The sequence below is a fragment of the Argopecten irradians genome, chromosome 6 (genome assembly GCF_041381155.1).
Source record: "Argopecten irradians isolate NY chromosome 6, Ai_NY, whole genome shotgun sequence".
Classification (NCBI taxonomy): Eukaryota; Metazoa; Mollusca; class Bivalvia; order Pectinida; family Pectinidae; genus Argopecten; species Argopecten irradians.
In genome coordinates, this window is record NC_091139.1 from 8,641,941 (window position 1) to 8,666,102 (window position 24,162).

At 36.1% G+C, this 24,162-nt stretch overlaps 1 long non-coding RNA gene across 1 annotated transcript in view; it reads right to left on the reverse strand.

Annotated features, from left to right (window-relative positions):
• Positions 1-561: 561 nt before the first annotated feature.
• The window catches only part of LOC138324897 (uncharacterized), a 59,507-nt gene continuing 35,906 nt past the window's right edge, over positions 562-24,162 (reverse strand). Inside the window, exons 2-4 of the long non-coding RNA XR_011208700.1 lie at positions 20,373-20,564; positions 3,551-3,687; positions 562-2,678 (exon numbers count right to left, since the gene is read on the reverse strand). This is a non-coding gene — a long non-coding RNA (uncharacterized lncRNA). The remainder of the gene's footprint in view (positions 2,679-3,550; positions 3,688-20,372; positions 20,565-24,162) is intronic.

Here is a 24,162-nt window from a genome sequence, read left to right on the forward strand (position 1 = left end):
ACCAATCCAATCCAACCTACATCCTTCCCTACCTACCAATACACCGCCCCCCATACCTATAGCCTATCAATCCAATCCAATACAGTCCTCCCTACCTACCAATACATACCTATAGCCTACCAATCCATTCCAAACTACGATCCCTCCCTCCCTACCAATAAACCCCTCCCATACCTACCTTTCTACCAGATCCTGTCTACGCTGTTCTCCTATACCTACCAATACACCCCCTCCCCCATACCTATAGCTACAATCCATTCCAAACTACATCCCTCCCTACCTACCATACACCCCTCCCCCATCACTCAGCCCTTTCTACCAATCCGTTCCCCACCGATGACCCTTCCTGAAGTACGAGACCTTTCCCTACTTATCAATACACCTCCTCCTTACCCAAAAGCCATACTCTGCTTTCCAGTTACTCCCCCACCGACACCCTACCCATACCCACTCCCATAAACCCCAGACTGTCCGCTGTTCTCTATACCTCCCACCCCCCTCCCCCCTATACTTACGGGTACAGTCTACTTTACCCATACCCACTCCCATATACAGTTGTACCCAGACTGTCCGCTGTTCTCTATACCTCCCACCCCCCTCCCTCCTTATACTTACTGGGTACAGTCTACTTTACCCATATCCACTCCCATATACAGTTATACCCAGACCATGGCCCTCCTCTATATCTCCCCAGTCCTGACTTTATCAAAGCACCGTTAACTATTGTACCTGTCAAATGTTCTTTACTTGAGACATAATACCACCTTAGTGGTCAATTACAGGTAAATCAGAGCAATGATATCTCCCTATTAGAGGTAAAAACTGACTGACCACCATACTACTGGACAGTGGTCAACAGGTCGACCCCACACCCTATACATTCACCTTCACACCTAGCTGGACATAAATCATAAACTTATCACAGCGTCTGTCTCGCTCGCCCCACATACATCTAATGATCCGGGATACCAAATAATGCTTTTATCGTCTCACATTCCCGTCTTTGGGCTTACTGTAGCAACCTGGATTCTTCGTCTCGAAGGTGGCAATTCTCGCTTTCATTGACACACTGACGAACCATTTTGCTACTATCTCAGTAATAAATCTAGCTTTTAACATCTACTGGCATCCATAGTAAGTATGGCTTCTTTTTATCAAAGAGGAAAAAGGCACAGAGGTGTTTTAGATTAAATCTATTTACTTCCAACAATAAAAAGTTTCCAGTATTTAATTTGATACATTTATACCCGGGAGGAGTCTATCAAAGTAATCCCTGATGATTTCACTCGTTTCTTTAATAGATATCAAACTTTAAGATAACCAAATGGCTGTTTACTCTGGGTCATGTCATGGCGGGCAGGCCTGCTACATTACCATTTTATCCACTCTTGATTTTAATAATCATAAATTGATATCAATTCCTTTTGGAGATAAATATCAATTGGCGTAGTGTTAAGTGGTGTTAGGGTATATGAGGACGTGTATCAATTCATAGGAATGTTGTCTAAAACACGTGTATGAACATTGATATTATCATCACCACTGATATGCACTTAAGCGGGTATTGTACTTTATCGGCCCCGTTTTACGATTCCATCAATTTACACTTTACGGAGGAGTGACCCTGTTAGAGGATTTTCGGGACATACCATTCATGTTTAAAATCGTAAAAAAAAGGATCTTAGTGGTAAATGTATCGTATGATTTCCCCCCCCCCCATCCTTTGTGTCTGTAAGTTACAGAGGTACATTCACACTCCCATTAAGGGTCAGTTGTGTTCAGTATCCCTGACTCCTCGACCTTCATCTGAAGCAGCAAGATTCCTCGTCCTCATTCTTAATATAATAAATTCAACAATACCTGTATGTTTAATATCTTCAACACCACTGCAAAATTTGCCTATAACTTGAGACTTCTGATCTTGACATTTGACTAGGATATTTGGGAAAGTCCAAGGTGGAGAATTTGGGTAAATTTAAGGATGTCAGAGAAAGCAAGAATTTGGGCAATCTATAGGTTTGGTGTCTAGGCCATAAAGAAGTTTGGCTAGTCTGAAGTAAATGCCGATGGAAATCTAAGCAAGAAACTCTTCGTGGCACAAAAAACTTTTTTTTTTCAATGATATAACATATATCAGCACATAAGGCAATAAGGAATTCTTACACACATTGACATCATTAAATGTTGGGACTTTTATTATGAATCTGATTATTATGAGGTAGCAGGGAATACACAATGAAAGTGTGCTATCATGGTGACATCACCATGGACATTGTTAGACTCCGTACTGGACAATACCTTCTCTAAGCCTATATCATTGACACAAGCCGATTTACTACACCTTCAGGTGTGACAGGATGTTTTCACAATTACTCTACCTTATCAATGTTCAAAGAGAGATAAAGATTTAATTCTTCATTTCCCACACCCGACATAACTGTCCGTCTGCTCATAAGGGCCTGTGAGTGTCTACTACATTCAGGTAGTCCAATTCTAAACAAACACTAATAAATCTATCAAAACATCGTATAAATTCATTTCTCTGACTATTTGCTGGTCAAGGGTCGACTCTTTGAAGTGTTGACCTCTGACCTGGCTGTGGTCTACGTCACTGTCATTGTATCCCACGGTGACCATTGTTCAGGACAGGAAGCTGCGAACATCCTTCGGTGATGTACCTGTAAAAAACAATACACATTGTGGTAATGCCCAGTACTGATTGTGTATAATATGCAAATAGGTCAATTAACGTCATTGATGACCTAGTCTTCTATATAGACTGTACTTAACCCAATAGTACTCGCCTAGAAGGTGAAAGATGTAAAGAAATATGATGAGCGTTTTAAAAAATGGACCAGAGTATTGAGACTCAAAGTCATTAAATCTACTGAATTAATTTAAACTTAATCAGAAATACTGCAAGTAATTATCTAATTATGCAGTTAAGAGTATAACGCTGACGGGGGAATTTACTGGACTGAATACTGTTTATTAACGTCATCCAACGACCGTGATACCTATGTAATACCTAACCTAAATGGAAGACTAAGTAACAGAACAGCAAGCTATTGTGTTTTTCATAAATGTTCTTTTTCACAGTAAATAAACCCATCAGCTGATATTTTTGTTTAGGTACATGGTGAGAATTCTGAAAATGCCTTCTTCACAGTTTTAAGCATATTGTTTGTTTCTTTCAAACACAGTGTATAGAATTTTGACTCATAATTCTCGAATTTCATTGCTTTTCAGACAAATAACAGAAAGATTGGTGATAAACGTTTAAAACAGTTATACATTCAACTGCTCACAGGATAAACAATACAGCCCTACCACCTAAGTAAATGTCGTTTTAAGCACGTAAGATATATGTACATTTACAAAACTCATAAATCTAACACATGTGAATTATCTTTTCACAATTATTTCGTGCAGGGAAACAGCAAAAACAAATACCATGAGAATTTTGTTTGCCTTCTAAAAATGGTAAAAACACATGAATTTATCATTTTCTACGTACAAAGCTAGACAATAGGGTCCTGAAAACAAATACCTTGGATGGTAACGAGGATGTAAATCTATTTGTCAGATATGAAATACGTAATTTCACAGATCCGTGTCTGGAGGGTGAACAGCACCCCTCCCATAGTCACCTGCGGCACCTGGCTCCAATGTCAGCATGTTCCGGTTCTACCGAAAAAAAATGACAGCATTTTAGTTTATTTGCATATAATTTAATTTCATTTGTTATAAAAATTTTTAATCTTGTAGATATCTACGTATGTCTACTTTTTACACTATATCTAAGCTGTTATAAATCTTAGTTAAAAATGAGTGCAGTTATGTTAAGGTCATAAACGATGGATAAGCTTGATATCCTCATGGCCAAAGACCGTCTTCTTATACTTCACAATTTTCAATACGAGAGTTTCAATACCAAAACAACATGGGTAAAGTACAATTTACCATCAATTAGTCCCACCTTCCGGTGAAATCACATCAAAATATGAGCAAATGGCAGGACTAATCGACGGTAAATGGTACTTTACCCACATCATTTTGGTATGTCAAAACTTACATGTTATTCAATAGTTTGTGTCTTTTCAGCAAAGTGACATTTTTATTTTCATAACTAGTAAAATAAGTCATGACAACCTTAAACCACTATACTCATAAAAGATACAGTACAATCTTTATTGATATTAGTCATTGTAATATCAGAAATAAATCCATCTATATTCTGTGGATTTATAGAGTTCTGTGCCAGACAACAATGCCTATATGACAGCTAGCTAGGTGTTAACAGCGGGAAGAAACAAAGGAATTAAAACAGTACCAGACAGAGAAAACATTTGATTGGACGTAAATACTTGGAGCTGAGCAGACGGCCATATACAGCATTCGTTCTCCCAGCTGGTACATAAAGACACTCAGTACCAGTCGCCTGGAGGTCTTACTCATCAACCCTCTATAGGTACTATATAGATCTGCAATGTCCCTAAGCAGTCTGGATTCTCAAATCTAACTAGTTCTCGTAGTCAGAAGAAATACCAGCAAATTTGACATAAATGAACTATGGAAGATAGAAAAGTCTAGACTTCGACCTGTATTATCATGTAATATCTTTGTCAGGTACAGATCCAACAGAAATTTCTGCCGTCTATTTATAGATATTTCTACAAAGAACTTCGGAAAGACAACATTCCAGAGATGTCTGAGGTTGTTGTCAAAGCTTACAATTGTAGTTGTGACAATAGTCAACAGCGAAGGCTTCAACTGATTTCTGTACCAAGATTATTCAACAGACGGACTGAAATGATCGTCTCCGATTATTAATAAGACCAATATTGAAAGTAAAGAATTAGAATTGTCATTTTAATTCTCAAAAGAGGAACTTTTAAGTCTTTTTATACAGCAAGGAAACCTTTAAGCAATTTTGGTCACGATATTGATGTACATAAATTTCTATAAAACTGAATATATTGAACATTTTACCTGGATGTCTTACATGGAGTATAAAGTACATACAGTTTAGATAGTGTATGGGATCAATAGCGGGAGTTTGTCAGTAGGTCTGGAGTATTGATACAAAATACCTAAAGGACAATGTATTGGATACAATGGTGTCAGTATTTAACATCACCTGCTAACAGTATACAAAGTTAGGGGTGTGTGTCACCGCGCCGGGTTACAGTAGATCATATTTCACTCTGTATATCTCTGATCACTCTCAGAATCTCATCTTCGCACTCGATCAAATACATTTTTTACTCTGTCTGAATGACGCACAATATCAATGCTAACAGATACTTACAACGGTATTTAAACTTATATAAATTAGACACAGACAATTTGAAGTTCTGCACGAGATTTGACTTGATAAACACAATGTTTTGTTGCGGTGTTAATGTTTCCAAACATGTAACGAACACAAGATGATAGCTCGGCTGATAAGGTCAAACAATCGGATCATGTTTCCGTGTTTTTTTGAGCTCGATACACTTATCGCTGTTGACCATTGCCTCATCTTAGTTCAAGGTGAATCTCCCTGAAATACACATGTTCACCAACCTGTATTGAACGGCAGGTACACGCTATCTGGCTCATGCTACAGTGCATGTCCGATTATCTTGCTTCATTCGAGCAGATTAAGATTTGGCGCTTTAATGCAAGAAAAAATATCTCAATATCAGGACCGCGATGGCATTTACACTTAGATTGACACCTGTACGCTTCTAGCTAGTACAGCAAATCTACTGAGATTATAACACTAGCAATGTTTTCTAGACTGTGATAGCAGTTACAACAAAAGTTCCTAGATTCCATAGGAATTACAGCAAAAGTTTCTAGATTCCACGGGAATTACAGTAAATGTTCTTAAATTTTGATAGCAATTACAGCAAATATGCCAAAAGATTATGATAGCAATTACAGCAAATGTAGCAATAAATTACAATAGCAATTACAGCAAATGTGTCGAGATGATGTGGGGATGAAGCAAATAGAGAAATATGATACACCTCATAATAAAATGTCATTAAATTTATGTCTTTGTAATAGCGTTCTATACCTGATTTGTCTGACTGAGCCAGCCAAGCTGTTCACCAGTTCAATACAACTGAAGATAAAGATCATTTCAAATAATCAGATGAAATTCGCTAGGATATCTGCTTAAGTAGATAACATTGATATTCGTACAAAGCATGTTACTTAACTAGTACACATGTACCTAAATAAACCTATTTAAAAATACTGGTCAGACCAATATGAGCAATAAAGCTGATGACAAAAGATGAGAAATTTTATATGTTTATTTTGAAAATCAAGATAACATCATTAACTGTTTGTGAGTTATTCATATTCATGAATTTGCCTTACAATTGTAAGCTGTCCCATCCCACATAACTCTAATAACTACTGCTAACCACAATATTCTGTGATTTTTCTCACAGCTAGTTTGATCTGTTTTAACTTATATGCTCTAAAATCTGAGAGCACTACAATAAAATCGGTTGAAGATTCTGTTGACCCAATATCCACAAGACCAAAACAAATATTGGAGACATCCAAGTACTTTAGATAACATGGGCAAATTTCTAGAAAATGTTACTGTCAAAAGCTAAAATCTGATTTCTGAATGTTAACTTCGAGATAACCAGTGTCATTTAAGTTTTAGAGTAATTCAGAGAAGTTTGAGATGTACATATGAAGTAAAGAAATTTCTGTTTTAACATCACAAATGGCACATCGTCCTCAAACGACCATAAAACTGTCTTAAGACATTAAAGTCACGCAATGGAAAGGAGATTAGCTGATTTCGGTGTGTGGAGTGTAACGAAGGAGCTGATTGGCCGACAATGTCACACCAACCTACCCATATTTACATTTCACTGTCTTACTTGTACTAAGTCAATATGTGTACAGCACTCTGGGTACTGGGTCAGCAGATTAGTACAGCGAGATCTATAATCATGTCATGTCAAACTATAACCAAATATTAGTAGTTCTCATAGCCCATACCCCTACATAGGACGACCTCTACACTTCCTTGCGATTAAAATTGATGTTTTTAAATTCAATTTTTAAAATTTTAAAACAATTTTTATCTATTCCTAACAATGTACAGATCACACTGCACCTGAAAATTACAACCTGGTAAGCATACAAACTAACAATATAATACGATTGAGTGTTCAGTACAGGTAAGTTTTTAAGACCATAGAGTTTGTAACGTCATACGGAATTCAAATCTCCCCACTAACTTATCCTGCTATGTTGTCTGTCTGTCAGCACACACACACACACACACACATGCACACACACACACCACACAAACATACTGCAGTCTCCCAAAACATGCACACACTTCACACACCCACCATACTACACACATGTGTATGGGAGGTAGATCCTGAGTGACCCTGGCAGTTACTAGGATGTTAAATCTAATCAAACATGTTCCACAAACAATTAATTGTGATATGAAAACAATAAACACAATCATCAACAATTGATATTGAATATGTGACAAATCATCAACAAAATTTAAAATTTTTGTATGCAGCTTCAGTTAAATACAAGGGGACAGCACTTTCATTACAAAGCACAAGAGTTTTTGGATGTCAAAAGAGGCAAATGAACTACAGAACTCAAAAGTAAGGCATGTGACAAAGCAAACAGAATTAAAGACTTAAAATTTTGTTACAAAAAAGTAAAGCAGGGGAATTAACATATTACCAATACTATAGTCTAATGATAAGTCAAGTACACAAGTTCTTATACAACTTGTGACACTGCTTAACACCTTACTGAGCGTCATTACGATGGCATGTGTTTTAAAGAAGTACTTTGAAGAATATTTCTACTAAGCATACTGAAAAGACGGTGGACAAAGCGGTAGTTTTAAATGGCAATGTTAAGTGTATATTAGCTTTAAATGTCATTGTTATAAGAATGAAACATTAGGTAGGGATCAATTCATTTTTCAAAACCACAATCATGACCTAGGTCAAGTTTTTCTGGTACCGTCAAAACAACTTAATAAGTACCGTGACCTTGTCAGACAAACCGCAAAATTCAAATCTAACTGTCGTAAGAAGATTACCAAGTTCAGAGTAAAAACTAACAAAACTCTCTTTACAATTTCCAAAGTCTAAATCTTGGGATTAAAATTGCATAAACTATCTAAATACTCGAGGAGAGATGATTAAAGTTTGGGGATTAAAACTTTGAGGATGAAATGACGCTAATTGTACGTTAACAATTTTCATGCCTTCACAATCAGCAGGTATACTTGACCTCTTGCTGCAAGGTATTGGATGTGGTGCTACCTGCTGACGACTAAATACTGACCAATGGACTAGTACCTATACTTATAATGGAGACCATCTATGAAACAAACAATGGCTTCTAAGGAAGGAGGCGAGGAATGGACAATGGCTACTATGGAAGGAGGAGGGAAGGAAAGGCTAAAGGATAACCCTGGAACAGCATGTACAGTAATTATACCATCAGATACTGATGTATATACTTTCCTCAGTTATATAACAAAATGTCTCTGTCTCAGTCGAGTTATCGCACCTCTCTATAATCCTCCCAGATTAAAGTCTCAGCTAATTAGCCTCAGATTAGGCCGATGGTTGCCTAATTTTAAGCCCTGGCTCTAATCATACCCATGTCGTTCTTAAAACAGGTGACGTAGTAGTTTAAATCTTACAAAAATAATCGCCAACTTTTTCAAACTGATTATTTTTAACTTGTTACCCCTTTTATGCCTGTGTGATTGAATAGGACACCTTTGCTGACAATCGACAGAGTCACATTATGACCAGATATATGTTTTACTTAAATCAATACGGATAAAAGAACTACCTTTTCCCATTTAAAAAAGAAAAGAAATGCTTTTGTCTCTGGTTCATAGAGGTTTATGAAAGTTTGAATCTAGTTCACAGAAAGTTTTGATCTGGTGACTGATTCCCTGATGGTCTTCAAATATTTCAGGGAACTTGATTTCATCTGATTCTCAAGAAAAAAAGTTAAAACATGGTATTTACTTAATAATGGAAACTGGTTATTTTTTTTCTTCATTCTTTTTGGGGGTATATAATGGTTTTCAGAAGGTCTTTACCCTTTATATATTCTCTTGTCTAGTTCAGTCTTTGTGACTTCATGATAATATCCATAAGTACCGATTGACAGTCTGATCTTTTTAAAAAAAATTATTTATTTTTTTAATTTTTTGTCGTTCAACAAGGAGACCAGTACAGATATATACTTATTTCCGTGTCTATGGATACCAATTGAAATTCAGCGGTATTCATTGATAAAATCTCATTATTATCGGTTTGAATATCATATGAGTTTAACTTAATGTTGTTAATATTCTTGTTTTTCAACCATCAATGCATTAATATTGTTCACAAAAGAATTAAACCCACGCATTTCATTCATTCACATATCGTCTTTCAAACGAATTTTTTCCTATAGTTATCAGGCAGTGAAACAGCATATGGGGGCCTTTTATTCTGATATGACGTAGCCAACACTGGGTCAAATTTGAGACGCTAGGAAATACCTGATTTCAAAATAAACAACTCCGCCCCTTTACTTTGATTGGTTGATCTAAAAGTAGTTCCCCGGCTACGATACAGGCGATAGTGGGGTATTTTAGTGGGCCGCCTTGACTTCTGCATGAATGAGTCTCCATTGTCACCTTTGTAGTATCTGACCCCAATCCTAACTGTGGGTGGGTCAATCAAACAGGGACACTATAATACACACATTTCCTGATTACCGGTATCAAACTGTTTTTCTTAAAGTTTAAGTATTTATCAGAGTGAAAAATATTTACAAGCCTCTGCGTCCTTTTACAGCTACACAGGTAGATGATGACCAAAATCGAGTTTGTCAGCGTTACGACTTTATTTACGCTCAGATCATCCGTGGGCGAGGATGAATAATTGGCCATCTTGTATAAAATAGTTGTATTACTGGCACAAAACAATTAAAAAATACGATGAATGCACAATCAGCAATAAATGTTAGCTATATGTGGGAGGCTTCTATTTACTTTTTAAACCTTACCTTAAAAGCAGTTCTTTATATCACTTCAATTTGTATTCAGAATATAACTTCCTAGTCAATTAATGCTTTGCTTTGTTGTTCGGGAAAGGCAGAGTACTTTTAGTAAACCATATAGCAACTGTCTTTTCTTAAAACTTTTTCAACTCCGGGTTCAATTTTAGAAAAGGAGGCTTTAACGTAAAATATCAGGACATCCACAGTCTTTATAGTTTGGTTGTCCCAGCTAGCATTGCTCATAGTAGATTTAGAATGGAACTGAATAATTTAAAGAAAACAAAACATCATTTATAATAAATTGGGTGAAGAATGCTGACAAAACATAGATGAGCATGGCTGAATCCTGTGTGAATTATTCATTTACAAGAGAGAAGTGTTTGAGGTAGCTGGACATTGACTTGTAGTGTCAACGATTCCCATTCATCAAAATCATCACACATAAAGTCTTCAAGGTCGCCGATTTTAATTAGCTCCGAGGTGAAACATTCCTCCACACCTATCGGTAATAAACGACATATGATATACATATTAATGAATATGTAACACAAATAGGACTGAAAAACATGTAAAGGTTATCACTATTGTGTATCACATATTGACCGTCAAGATGGACGGCAAAAACAAAACAAAACTAGAACATGTCTACAAGATGTGTGCAAAAGAAAGTGATATTTAGATTTTAGATAACAAATATGAATAAGTTTGCAATTTGCATGAAAAAACTTTGTAGAATGTCCTACATAATAGACAAGGCCTATCCCAAATAACTCCCTATTACATATAGCTGTACTGAAATTTCAAGGTGAATGTGAACGTGGGTTTTTACATGTAGGGAAATTCCTAGAAATACAAGACTATACCTATCAGATCAGGCCCTGGACAAGTTTGCCTGCGGGAACGTCGCGTCGTTTTAATTTATTCCTCGTAATGGACATAAACATGTAGTCGTTAAGATCATTTGTGCGAGGTCTTGTGCGTCAAGTGATGGCTTCAACAATACATTAGCTGTAGAATTTGAGAAGAGAAATGTGATAAATTACTGAGATTTATTTGAAACAAATGCATAAAGACAGATTAAGGGATGAAATAAAAATAAATATCTTAATTTAATGTACCGCTTTCACCAATGTTTTATAAGATGTATGTGTCTTGTTTATGATATGTAAATTACTAATTTGGTTGTGGCATAACAACACAGGCTTTAATGACATCATGCAAGGATGCATTTTTGAAGCAAAATTTTATTCTCACAATCAAGCTCTGTACAGACCAGGGCATCGACCCAGACACCACAAATAAATGTGAATGTTAGCAGATCAGTTGATACAACAGGATCTAGGCTGCTACAAATCTCAAAAACAAATTAGGTCACCGATGTTTAAAATCAATACAAACATTTTGCATAATTTGAAATCGGAACATGACTCAGGACAAAGGAATCGGAAATAAGATGGTTTGAGTGTTGTAGTGATATGGAGCCCACGGGAATAGTTGATTCTCTATATCTCTCTACTAGACATCATAGATTCTGATTATTGGACATGGTGCTGACAGTTGTGTACTATAAATAAAATGGCATTTTCTCCATGATTCCTAATTTGATGATGAAGATTGAAAGCAATTGATCTTCATTGACACAATCAACTTGTATACATGTATAAAGAATCTTGTAAAAAAAACAAGGGATTGGATGGTTCATTGAAAAATCTGTTAACTTAGAATTTTCAAAATAGTATTGTAGAACACACTTACATGTTAGATTTCGAATTTCCCATTATTCAGACAATAATGTAATTCAATGGTATATTTTAAAAGCGTCACTTAGAAGTGCATGGCCATAAGACACTATGAGAGCAATCGGTTAAAGAAGACTATGAAACATTTAAAATATACTGTGGGTAAAATAATTTTCGGAGTTATAGATGTTTTAAACCTAATAGTGAGTTCCAGAGAAAAAACATCATCTGTAATTACTATTTTATATTTCTTTTCCTTTTACACAATGAAGAATTTTTTTGGCCAAAATGAACATACACTGTACCATACATGGTTTTCAATAAACAGAACTCATGCTATCTGACAATAATGAGAAGACAAACTCGCAAAGGAGACAAAAAGTTAGGGAAGGTTTGATACCTGTACTTAAAGACCCTGAGGAAGCCCCCCCCCCTCCCCTATCTCATTGATCGTCCCCTATAACACACACGGACGACCAGGTATATAGTCCCAGGTGGTTACTATAACCATCCCACGTCCCAGTACCCGGTAACCTCATTCTGCCATGTCATACTGTTATACTCTATCTAAGTATGTTATTACAAATCATGTAATCGGCATGATCACCTATATTCCTGTACTAGTCACTGTACTTTGTCGATCCTGTACTAGTCTGTGCACTCAGATTTCAAGGGACGTACAAAACCTCAGGTGAAAAGTCAGGTGTAAAACTTAAACGCAGTAAAGTGGGTGCCCAGATATCTGCTAGTGATAGCGACAAAACTGGTGTCGTTACTATAACTTATCTAACAGTTACCTGACAGTTACGCAGTCATGAACGCAAGTACCCGATCGTTACTTCACTAAAGAAGGTGATTTTAAATAATCAGACGCTAAGCTTTTCATAGAAACGTCCCCAAACCTGGGAGTGTCTGGGCCTATAGCCTGTTACAGGGGGGCTAGGTTTATCACAGACTTAAACCGCCTGTCAGGATGTTATTTTTTTTTGTAATTGTGATGAACTGCTTTCTTTATTCAAACACACACCTTTCTCCAAGCCTCAAATATCAACAAGTTTACATATAATTACAATATTGAATGTTACTTTAAGAACTGAATACATGAATTGTGTAGGATATGTAATTCAAAGCCAAGGCCTAGATTCTATACTTGTCAGCTTCACAGTGACAGATAATTTGTGATAAATGTCTTTTAGTAGTTAGCATTTTTCAAATCTCAGCCATGCATAAATTAAATCAAACATGCAAAATGAAAAATTTAAATAAAGACAATAGAGAATCAAGGCAAAACTGTACAGGTGTGTATGTGGTTGATGAAGCAGGTAAGAACTGTACAGGTGAGTAGTTGGTTGATGAAGCAGGTGAAAACTGCATGTAAATATGTAAGTATATGGTTGATGAAGCAGGTAAAAACTGTACAGGTAAGTATATGGTTGATGAAGTAGGTGAAAACTGTACAGGTGAGTAGTTGGTTGATAAAGCAGCTGAAAACTGTATAGGTAAGTATATGGTTGATGAAGCAGGTAAAAACTGTACAGGTGAGTACATTGTTGATGAAGCAGGTGAAACAATGCCTCTAGCCATGTCGTGATGTCAAAACCATTATCAACAAATGCAGCAACTGCAGGTGTGAAAAACTGCTTCACTCACGCATGCCCTTAAAGTTAACGAGTTTACAGGTAAGCACATGTCGACAGGTAAGTGCACCATGGACTGTAAAGTACACTGTAGACTGCATTTCCAGTGCTTTAGGTGCATGCATTATGGTTACGGGGAGGAAAAATGGGGTTACGTAATCTATGTTAGACCACTGTGATAACGGGACACACTATAATTATAGACAATTGTATCAGTTTACTGTGTGTAAAACACCTTTAGCACCAACTTATAGACATGTTGTAATACATCGGGGCAGCGGGCCTATGCGTTGGCATACAAATGTATGCTGGCAGCACAGCATCCGAGGAAAGGTCGATGCCCTCCATGTCACTGCATACAAATACACACACACACAAAGCAACACAGCCAAACTGTTGTGTAACATTTGTTTTAGATGAAGGGAACAGATGTCAGCATGACCAGATTGCTTCGCAAGCTTGGTAACGATGTTTGACAGCTACGTACAATGACAGAAGCGAGGGGGCACACTAATGCTAACATATGCTGTAGATCTGAGAATTATTTCACTGTGTTGTTGACATCATCACCGATTACCTGTGTATCTCCTTCCATTGTTCTGTCACAGGTAAAAGAACTCATTTATATATTTGTGACAGTTAACCATCTGTTTTCTTAAGGTAGAATGCAGATACTGCAATCCATTGCATTTTGGAGTACTCAAATTTCAGAAAATGGTTCCAAGGTCAATTGTAAATGGTAAATGTTTGATTGGGTTTTGGTGGTCATTTACCAATTTTGCTGAATACTTTTGCAGGTCAAGAATATCACTGATTTTGAAATACAATTTTTTTTATTTCATATTAAAATTTTTTAAATTTTTCTTTCGGTTTGCTATTAATTTTATGGCAGTGAAGTTTCTAGTATGTACAAATAATGCTACTGAAGTTGCTTGGAACATCACACAATTTGTTTGATGGCGTCAGACATATTTTTGAGTAACCTAAAATTTGACTCTCTGGGATATTAATGTATTACTGAGTATTTTCACAGATCAGAAGATCAAGGTTATACCTACTGTTCCTGATAGGATAATCTTTACCGCATGACAAACAATTCTGATACTTAATTTCTAATCCCTGTACAATGGAGAGACTTACTACATGTTTCCAGGGCATGTTTTTATTTCACTTAAATACTGACTTATCAAAGATGATCGTCTCTAATTAGCAATATATCTGGATCAACCCCTCAGGGGTACAGCATCAGTCAATATGTAACAAGTTAATGAGCAGGTCAACAGTCAACCAGATTTCAGATTTAACGTTGACATATTTATTTCCAAAAAACGGCAGTCACAACATAAATTCTCTCAGCTGACCAATCATTGAAATAGATTAAAGAATTGAATTCGAAAAAAATAAAATTCCGTTGACAGTCAAAACAATTATCTCCGAGTCAATGAGGTCGTTAGGGTTAAAACCCAGGTAAATATTATGGTAACAATAGAATTATACCTGGATGCCCTGATAACTACAGCACATGCACCGCTGACCAAAGGTGACCAAAGTCGCAGACATAAAATCCTACAACAATACAATAGTGGTCTTAATCACAGGATCTTGTAATCGGAGCGGAGGGATGAGTTCCGACCCTCAATGAACACGTCTACCAAAGATGTTCTGGTATTTGGTGTTCAATTAAGTGTTAAGGCTTGTATTTTTGTCACATAGCGGTCACACCATTGTATACAGCAACAGACAGTTTAAACAGATTATTATAGCTGAAAGGTTTAGACAGTGTGATCAGAGAGGCAGGAAAATGGGCTGAAATGTGTCTGAAAAGCCAGACTCTTGTTGTACCATTTATCTCCTTGACAAAAGGGACAGGGTGTAACACCAAGAGGAGTCGACACAAACTTGATACACATAAATAAGTATAATAGGTCATCCAACACCACAGTATATAGTGTTACTATGTTATATACCTTCCAATTCTAACATATGATATGAAGATCAGCTATCATAACAACCATATACATTCATTAGTCACCACCAGTATCAGTTTTCATCAGCTAGATCATGACCTTCACATGACCTTGACAACCAACACTCAATTCCACAAATCTGTACATTAAACTGAGATGACCTTGGCAAGAAGCTCTAGTTTACAATCTAAATAAAACAGAGGTCATGACCTTCACATGACCTTGACAATTAGGTCTGGTTTCCAATCTATATAGAACAGAGGTCATGACCTTCACATGACCTTGACAACAATATCTGGTTTCCAATCTACATAGAACAGAGGTCATGACCTTCACATGACCTTGACAACTAGGTCTGGTTTCCAATCTACATAAAACAAAGGTCATGGCCTTCACATGACTTTGACAACTATATCTGGTTTCCAATCTGTACATGAACCAGGTAAATCATGACCTTTATATCACTTTGATAGAAACAGGTAAAATTTATAGTTTTATCTCTCTGAAATATACTTTTGAAAGAAATCAGCATGACACTTTATCATATCACATAATATTGACGATGGTAAAGCGTTTGGTCCACTAATGAACAGGTTACCATAGAAATATACAATAGACACAAACAACAGCTAAATAAAAGACTTTAATGATCCCAAAGTCCAAACAAAGGTCAAACAGCTGTACTAGGGGTTACAATACACAATCCTCATAGATTATTTACACCACTAAAAGTACTAGCTACACTCATTACTAGTAATATTTTGTAAGCATTAATTTTCATGCCTTAATGACTTCAACTAGATAATGGGTCAAGAAAAGGTGGAGAATGGGCAAGCTGCATAATACATGGAGGCATTTCTGTGGCTGGATTTAATTGTAAACATAACAGAACATATTAATTTGCTTGTTTTCAGGCCATGTACTACGAGTTGGAAATATTCATTAGACCATGACGATAGAATGCCAGACTATAAATTAGTTGTAATAAAATAATAGTAATAAGTTCCATTTTGTTTTGTAGAGTAAGAATTAAGAGCATACTTGTTGGCCTCAGGAAAAGTGTTAATTGCCTGAGTTTGTGTGGGTAACTTAATAGATGGCACACCAGGTAGGTCTAGGCAGTAGACAGAATATGGAGGATATTCCTTGTTTATCGATGAATACTAGAAATATTTCATCTCGTGAGGTGCAAACTTTGATATGCAGCATTAACAGTGAAAATATCTCTGTCAATGCTACATTCCGATTGGTCTAAAGCGAATGAAAATATCAAAAGTCATATTTTCACTCACTTATATTTTCACCATAAAACCTTATATTTCACTGTGAAAAAAGTAATAAATGACAATAAAGGACTCAAAGATACAGTATTAGGGTGTTATTTCCTCCTCACAAAAGACTAACTCTGAGCAATCCAAACATTTGTGTGGATGTAGGTAATCCAGACTTCCAGACAGTCCAGCACAGTTAGATTATCTAGGTGGTCTGGTGGTCAGCTCTTTGATGTTTTTGAAGATGACAGTCATACTGAACATCAGTGGTATACAGACTTTATCAGAGTAACCTACCAAAAGGATATAGTCCCATTGCCATGCCTATATCTATTATCGTCTATCACCCGCTAACTTCCAATTTCATACCAAACTCATTGTGCCGGGCCACAAGGGTAAGAGTGCCGGGTAAAAAACAATACCTATTATCTAAGGTCAGTTCCGATGAAAGATCAATGAGAAAGGTCATGACCTATGATCTGTTAATTGGTTGGCTGATAGAAATCTCGTCTATTATTGCGAAAATTAGGGGGGAGATAATTGGCGCTTTGTCACAGATTATTTCTACCGTTTATCTGTATATCATATACAAAGTTACATTTCCGCTACATTTGTCTGTCAGATACACCAACACCACAAAAGATAACTCCGATGATCACGAGTTTCTGTCGTTTTAACCCCGATCATCAGTACGTTTATGAGGGATCTGAAAAGCAAGAGGTAAGCGTATAGGATGACCTGTGAACATCGCCTGATAAAAGCCATCATGACAACTGACACTGTCTTCGTTTACGTTTCCACCTGGGTGTCCTCAAGCATTCAGTAGCCTGAGAAAAAAAAATAGCAAATGCCAGTTTTGTTTCAAGAATTCAGTTATAACATTTCATTTGTATGCAGAGGTACTCATGTGAGAAAACTAGTGAGAGACGGTGACTGTCGCTTTAACTTACTCTGTTAAAATCACATCAAAGAAATGCCAGGCGTTCCGTCAGTAAAATGAATGATGAGACGAGATAGCAGACGGAGGATTACTGTAATGGTCAGTGCTCACGACATCTATAATAAGTACTTCTCTCACACACTCTATATACCTGAACCATTCTACGTCAAATGCCAGACGTTCAATACTCCTATGACAAGTCATATAGCCAATGATTTTCTGCCAAATTGAAGTTTTTATAATTTTCTTTTCACTTGTCATTGTTGATGTTCCGGTGGGCATGTCAAACCTAATAACTATAATTCTATGATACCCGATGATACTGTTTTACCAGGTAAATGGTCTGTCGGAGTTTGATGAGGCAGACATATGAATGAACATTGATAGGAAGTTCAGATGGAATGCCTCTGGAGAATAAAAAGTCTGACAGTTTAACTGGCAGGGAATTCAAAACCCATTAAAATCTTCTGAAACATCTGTTGAATTTTAGATTGCTTAAAATGACCTATCAATAACTTATCAAGTTGACAAAATCAAACAAATAAGAGTTAAGTTAAGCAAATATCTAAGGGCAATGGAAACTTGTAGCATTCAAAGACAAAGATGGCCAGGATTGGTCAATTGATGTATTATCATATATTAGCGAATCAAAATGATCATAATGATACAGAAAAGTGATAAAACCACTCAAATAATCATAAAGATCAGTTATAAGCAAATTAAATGGTCACTGAAAACAAAGATGAACCAATCAACATCACAGAAAAAGTTATAAGCCAATCAAAATGATCACAGAAAAATAAAGATGAACCAATCAAAATGATCACAGAAAATAAAGATAAACCAATCAAAATGATCACAGAAAATAAAGATAAACCAATTAAAATGATCACAGAAAATAAAGATAAACCAATCAAAATGATCACAGAAAATAAAGATAAACCAATCAAAATGATCACAGAAAATAAAGATGAACCAATCAAAATGATCACAGAAAATAAAGATAAACCAATGAAAATAAACACCGAAAATTGAGACATTTAAGTCAATCGAAATTATCGCAGAAAAGAGATCATCCAATCAAAATGATCATTGAAAACCGAGAAGAGCCAATCATTATAATGACCACAGCATTGATCAGCTGATCAATATACACAATAAAAGCCAATCCTCACACCTGGTTCCACTTATGTATATTTAATATCCCAAACCTTTGTAAAATCCAACAACTTAGCATTCCAACACACCATTATATATCTTAATAAAAAGAGCAGATTTTTTTGAGTGATAATTTCAATCAAACCAAATACCATATATCTCACTTAGACTATTTGGGAAATTGCAATATATATTCAAATCGATCAATATTCCGTGGAGCATGAAAGAACAATTACTTGATGGTCACGGTTGGTTAGTCTCACAGCTGCTGTACACTTGAGTGGTGTCGCGTGGGGGCTTTACTTACACACATAAGTGTGACAACGTTGTCGTGGTGAGATGGAGGCTGCTGTCCAGATCACCGAATAACAATGTTAATTACCATCATCATCAAGGTAGGCTGATCGTAATCAGCCGCTAATCTCTCTAACTTCTGTTTGCTTGTTGAATAATATCACTTTTACTAAGAGCTTTTATGACAGTCGTAACAAAATCAAATTGGGTAATTGATGTGTTTAATAGAAATGTTCAGAGTGTATTTCACTGAACATCTTGTGTACGTTCCTAGGGTACATTACAATTAATATTTCAGATATGTGCTGGTTGTTGGTGCGACGATGGCGCGGAAATGATGGCGCGTGGCTGATGGCCGACACAGTGACATAAACATATATATATACCCAGGGATCAGGTGACAAACATCTGCTGCACACAGTTGGGTAACTTGGTAACTTTGTCAGACGCATTTCAGTCCTAAATGACTAGAATTGTTGATGGGCCGTTAAGAAATACAATACAATTGTCAGAGGCATAAAAACCCTAGGCATCTCAGAACTCCGTAAACTAGAACAAAAATGACACATTTTCAGAGAAAGTGAAAAGCAGCACTCTGCTCCAGATTCCTTGGGATGGATTCAGAGCACAAGATGTTATCATTAATATGCAGATGGTGACCAACATTTACAATTCAAAAGAAGCTTTCACAAAGTATGCAGAGTTGGATATCATCTTTCTCCGAACAACACACTTATGACCTCGCTAGTCTATCAAAAACACAATTCTTAAGAACTGAATGAAAACCTGATGGCACCATCGGCAACAGGTTTCATCTGATAACATTGTCAGTATCATTTTGGAAAAGAAATAAAATTTCTTTCTTCTTCTTTTCTTTCTTAAATATGTTATAAAACTGTTTATGATGTGTTCAAGTGAATAAGTCATTGGTAAATCAATTAATCTTTTTTTTCTGGGATTTTTATCTCTTTGATAGTGTTGGATTGAATTTATAGTTCTGTCTTAAGAAAGTAGAAAAAATACTAAACGGAACATGTATCTATTACCAGTGTTGTGTAACTGAAGTATACAGTCAAAGACGCAGAGCAGGATACCCCGCTCAGACATATCATAGTGTTGTCTTACTGAAATATACAGTCCAAGACTCTGAGCAGGATACCCTGCTCAGACATTATAGTGTTGTCTCGCCGAAGTATACAGTCCAATACTCCCAACAGGTACTGACTTCAATTATATAATCATATCCCTATCATGTGGTGATTAAAACAGAGAAATGACGAGCGGCAAATTACCTGTTGAATACCAGCTAAAATTCCCAAATGTTTCCAAACAGAACTTTTCGGGTCAGTCCAGATGCTCTATTGGTCATGGTTCGCTGATTTGTCCATTTATGGGGTCACAGGATCAAGCAGGATTGAATCCCCATTCAGCAGACAATCAGGTTTCATACCTATCTTTGCCTTGACCTTCGCTTTTGTCTTGACCTACAATGACCATCAAATAGCATTTACTACAATATATATATATCAACATAATTCATAAATCTTTTGTCAGATATGGAATTTTGTTTAAATATTTAAAGAGACACCAATCAATCAAATGTTCTTGTAAATACATTTAATTGAATATTCAAAACAGCTTTAAAAGAAAAAGAATATTATATTAAAGCAATGACTGAAATCATTTATCAATTATAACAACAAGATATCTATATAGATATGTAAATCTCTGATGGAGGAATCCACGGACCTATTACAATCACAGGTTTAGGGCAGGAATAGAGGAAATGTTTAAGTGTGAGAAAGTGATGAGGAGATGCAGATAAGGGGAATAAATTAGGCACAGTGGACGGTAAATCTCAGGTGAGACAGTGGTCAGTTACTGAAGCTTGACCACTACTGACCGTTTCTGGACATGAGTGATGGCTGAAGATGACACCAGCTTCCTGAGCGTAACTGATGGACAAGGCCAGTGGCCAGTGCTAATGTGTGATTACCTACATGATAGCAACGCATTAAGGTGTCTATCTATCGTCTGGATGATGACCTCTAGCTGAGGTCAGCAGTCTGGACATGACCTTCCACTGAAAATTGACCCTTGGTGATTTGACCTTAATACACCAAATGAATAAGGTAGGATGTGATTTAAAACTGACTGACCAAATAAATAAATACAAAAGGTCTTGATAATTCATAATTCTAGAAAAAAGTGGATTAAAGTGAGAGAAATAATATCATGGTAAATGTTAAGGACGTTGTTGTGCCCAAAATCAAAGGTCAAGGACATTCAAGCATATTTTAAGCAAAGTTGCAGTTCAAAATTATACTTTAAAACATAAGGTCCTTCATCTGTAAGGTCAAGGATGATGAAGCGTAAATTCAGAGTAATCAAGGTCAAGGTCACTTAAATGAACAGGCAGGTGTTGTTATGATTTGTTAATTAGAAACTACATAAAGATGCAGCAGATACTGAGCTTGGCTTCAGTGAGATGAGGCAGACAGGTGCTACGTCAGGTGTAAGTCAATGTGTACTCCGTACCCGATCTACCCAATACCCGTCCTCCTGATCCATGTGTCAGTGCGTCTCAACAATCGCTATCAACCCGATATATCTCCTCATAATCATTACCCAAAGGAAACCACTTTCACAGAAAAGTAAATTTTAATATCTATAGTCAATTTGGAAAAAAAATATTTAAATAAAATTAATGCAAAAAAGTTATCATAAATCCATAATATATAATATCAAAGGAAGACTGTATCAATTTCAAATACGATTTTAAAATGTTAATTTTACTATGGGTATTTATAATGAAATCATCATAGCGTAATCAGTCAATCTCGACAGCAGTTAAGGACACAATCTGATCGAAACTCGACTAGCTCAAACGACTGTCGACTGTTGTAGACAGAGTTTTTATATGACAGGGAGTAAGTTTATGACAGTGGATAAATATCGGATGTGTACATTATGATTCCACTTCACTTTAAACAAGACAAATATACAATCAAATTTTCATTTTTTGCAGTAATTCAGGATCTGTTCCTCTAAATTACAATTTATTATGATCTAGTTATACTGTCAAAGCCTGTGGTCTGTCCAATCAGTGAAATGAAAAAGGAAATGGTGTGTCTCGATAAATTATGAATATAATGCCAAAACTTTAGAACCTGAGCTGGATTTGATCAGTCCGATGTAATGTTAGACAAAGTCATTCAGTACTCTAACAATGGAGGTATGATTAGCCACTTTCTGGTTCACCGTCACCATTCACCAGTAAGTAAGGCTAAGTGAAGGTTAATATGCACGCTTAATTATTCGCTGAAAAGGTCAAGGTCATTTCTGTGTTTACCTGACCCCACTTATGTTTATGTATTGTGATAAGTCCCTATGACAGACCTGTAAACTTGTTGTACCTGGTAAAGGCCTCTCAGACGTGTGACCTTGACCTCTACAGGTATAGAATACCTGTCAAATTTACCTGCCTAATTATCCTGGTATGTCATTATAATGAGTAGCGACAAAAGCTCCTTAAAGGATCGGTGCACAGATTCACCATTACAGACAAAGCTTACCATGCATCCGATTGTGCTGTCCGCTGCACAATTACCGTATTCCACTCCATAAGAGCCCATGTTTGTATGACAATTTTTTGGGTGTTTGATAAGGGGCCATGACGGCCAAGTGATTAAGGTATCCAGATATTTAAGTACAACAAGCTGACCTCTGAGGGCCACAAGTTTGAATCTCGTGTGGGGCTGCTGCCAGATACTGACTGCAGGTTGGTGGCTTTTTTTGAGAAATCTTGCTTCCTGTCACCATCTATACAATGGCATGTTTTTAAATGGCTGTTCATAGGATGTCAAACCAATCCAACCAATTGATTAAAAAAGATAAAGGGGACAATACTAGATAAGGTCCTTTACAATAGTCAGTTAATTAAATTAATATAATAAACTAATCTCTAATTAATACAATTAACATTTTTGATTGTAAATGAGTGAAAAATGTGATTTATAAGAACACTCCGTAGGCAGACCTGTTTACCCGAAAAATTGCCCATGTGTAATAGCCACGATTGAAATGTGTAATTTTAACCTCCAATGTGTAATTTTCAGATTTGTTCATTAGCTAATTGATGTCCCTCTGTTCAATCTGAATATATCATTAAACTTGCATATTTCAGGCATTTACTGTTAATCATTATTAATGTGCATGTTCTTCTCCCATTGATTGTGGAAATGAACGTTTTACTAAGTCATGTATGAAAAATATCTCCTTCAGTCAGGTACATACAGATAAACTCTATACTAGATCATAATCATTATAGAGGTTTTAGTGTTTCAAAGAGCCCCAACTGAATTCAGGACACAAAGACAGTGGTAGTATGAATGTGTATATCTAAATAATAAACACATTATTGACATTTGATTTTCAGAATGTTTTTTTATACTGAACATTACAACTGGTAAGATAAGCCAAAACAAAAACGGAAAAAACAACCATAGCATTTGACAATATGCACTGAATCAGATTTTAAGAATTTACATGACTATCAAAACAGAATCAAAACAGCTTTTGAAAAGCAAGTTTCATTTTCTTATGTTCAACAAAAAATAACGGTTGAGTCACTGTCAGTTTAAGACACTTAGATATTGATCAAAGATGACCTTACTAAAATAATAAAAATTACTTAATTAATGAATTTCATTTATAAGTAAACGAATAAATAGTTCTTATCCATATCATAATTACATCAACAACAATTTGCTAATTACATTAATCACAGTACTTTGAATCTAAAGTCAGACTTGCAGACGATGTAATGAACAAAATGATTTCCTTTTAGTGAGGCAACAATACAGTTCCATTCAACTGGATGGTGTAACTGGATTTAAATGATTGTCCACACTTCTTTTGTGGCCTTGACAGTTCGAATTCAATTTTTCCGTTTAGGCATGCCATAAACCGCTTCAGCTTAGCCTCCCTCGTGTTTACTGTCGTTTTTGTTATGAATTCGTGATGCTACAAACGTTTGATTGCCATGTGCTCATACACGATGTGAAGCGTTCCAATGACGTG